Raw genomic sequence first — 2702 nt, forward strand, 5'->3', positions numbered from 1 at the left:
ACGTTAGGGTCATCTGGGGAGATTTTTCTGGCTACCGATGCCTGGCCCCACCACCAGTGGATCTTGGCGACTGGATCCGAGACAGACCCAGGCATCGGTCCTTCCTAACCTCACCAGCCTGCCCAGCCTCCGTGCCCCAGCCTGCCTCCTCCTTGTGCACGCGTGTGCATGTGCACACATGCATGCACACATGCACACACGCCTTTCAGGGCCTTTGGGGAAGACTCTGTCCTTGGGGGTCCACATGGCTCCCCACCACTACTCACTGCCCCCCGATCTTATCAGAGAGCCCCCAACCTGGGCCACCACCTCTCTCCCGACCCTGCTTCATTTGGCTTTATCACACCGCTGACCCCTTGATGGGCCATATGTTTATTTGGATGACATCTCTCTAAGCTCTAGGACACTAGGGACGTGCTGGTTTATTCAGTGTCCCATCCTCTGGGCCCAATACAGTGCCTGGCACACAATGGCCGCTTGACCGAAATCTGTGTAAAGGAAGTCCCCCTGCGCCCCAGGCCTGAGCTCCTGGAAGGGGAAGGCAGACTCATGCATCTGGGCGTCCTGGCGCCCGGCACAGGACCAGTCAGTCTGGGGCCAATTCATGGTGCTGCTGGTTTGCTCTGGAAACAGAAGGGCTGGTGGAGTGCCGAGGAGCGTCAAGACCAGAAGGAGGGGTCCGAGCGGATGGAGGTGGGAAGATGAGCCGCAAGGCGCTGTGTGGCTTCAGGGAGGAAAAGGAGGAGGTCGGGTTGAAGTGTTGACCACTTAGCTGGCCTGGGCAGCCGGCAGGTGAAGGCAGTGGTGGCCTGTGGGACAACAGCCCCGACCACCGGACCATGTGTAGGGGCAGGACGACAGGAAGCCCACAGGAAGGGAAGGGTGCGGCAGGGGAAAGCCAGCTCCAGGCCCCACCCCAACCCCTGCAGCCGACATCCGTGAGGATCTTTTGTCAGGCAGCTGTGGGGCTGTTGCAAACCACCAATGTCCCCGGCCAAGGCCAAGTGGGTGTGGTAAAGGGAAAGGCCAGTCGGGACCCGGGGCATCCCTGACCAAGCCCAGGAGCAGATGGCACTGGGGGGGCCGGCAGGAGATAGAAAGGACTCCCCAAGGCGTGCCTTTGCCCAGGGCTCCAGCAAACGGGCAGGTTCCTGCCTGTGAGAGCCGTAAGGCTAAAGGACATGATGGTGCCGGTGCCCAGGGAACACGGGGCTCCAGGACCTGGGCCACGTTGTTTAGTCTGGTCCCCGGAACCCTGGGGCCAGCCCTTGAAACCCATCTGCCCCTACACCTCACAACCAGTCACTGGGCCCTCCCGCCTCCTCCTGAACTACCACTTCTCAGCTGAAAGGTTTTGAGCACTAACTATATACAAGGCCTGGGCGCCCCAGGCTCTTCTAGGGCAGCTCTGGCTGCCTTGCTGCCTCCACAGAGACCTCCAACATCCCCCCAGCCAGGTGAGCCTCCATACCTGTTCTTAAACGGGCAGGCACCTGGGTGAACTGGTGGCCGCCACTGTCTGCAACACAGTGGGGACCCAGTGGCAATCTCTCTCCTGGAGCCCCCGCAAAGCAGCCTCTGCCCCCAGCTCCTTCCTTGTGTGGTTTCCCTGGCTCTCAGGGCCCAGGTCTGCACTCCCCCCTTGTCTCGGCTCCTTCCCCTCCTGCAAGACCAGCGCTGGCAGGACAAACAGACCTGGGATTCTTGTTTGCTACAGGACTCTGGGGAGGTCATTCACACTCACTGTCCTCACCTGCAGTGGGGAGAGAAGTGGGCTGTTGTGAGCGGTCAATGAGATGATCCCGCACCATGCGGGCACGTAGTAGGGAGCCTCGCAGACCTCAGGTCTGTCCTGTCTCCTTCCAAACTCTGATTAAAAGGCCTGACTCCAGTCCCCACCACTGCATTTCCCATCAAGCACTAACTGTCCTACCATTTGGTGACCAGCTGCCTAAAACAGGTGAGGAGGTCTGGGCTGGCAGTGGTCGTGCTGGGCCGAGAACCTAGCCCCGGTCTGCCCCTTACTTTCATGACCTCGGAAGACATCACCCAACCTCCGCATTAGCTTCCTTCCCTGAAAGCAGCCAACCCATGCATGTCTTCAAATTGGAAAGTCCTTATGGCCGGCCAGGAGGCTGCTGGACAGGTAGGGTCAGGAAGAATCGTTGGGGGCCTGGCATTCTCACAGCGCTCTTGGGAAAACAAACCTGGACACTGAACTGGAAAGCAGAGCAAGACATGGGGAGCTCTGAGAGGGAGCAAGGAGGTTGTTTGCCCCCAAGGTAAGAGGCAGTCCGGGCAACAGAAGGTGGAGTCCAAGTTTGTAGAAATTGACGGATTGGATTAGGAGCATGTGCACCCTCGTTCTGGGCCCTGGCCTTGGCCACCCCCCCCACGTCGGCCCTCTCTTAAACCTCCCCTTCTTCCCTCCCAAGAAGTCAGGGAGCTGTTTGGTTCGGGGAGCAAGAGGGCAGGTACAGCAGCCGGCCCCCCAGACCCCTCCCTGGAGACTCCCTCTTGCTCTCCTGGCTGGCCCCACCCCTCAGGCCCTGTCCCTGGTCCCTGGGTGAAGGCCTCCTCCACGCCTCCCCACAACACCCAGAGTGAACTTCCGGTTCTGGAAGAAGCAGCTTCCGGCATACAGCAGGAAGGGTGCGGGCACCCTTCCCATGCCCAGGGTGGGTTCACAGATAGACACAAAC

The sequence above is a fragment of the Martes martes genome (assembly GCF_963455335.1).
Source record: "Martes martes genome assembly, chromosome: 15".
Classification (NCBI taxonomy): domain Eukaryota; kingdom Metazoa; phylum Chordata; class Mammalia; order Carnivora; family Mustelidae; genus Martes; species Martes martes.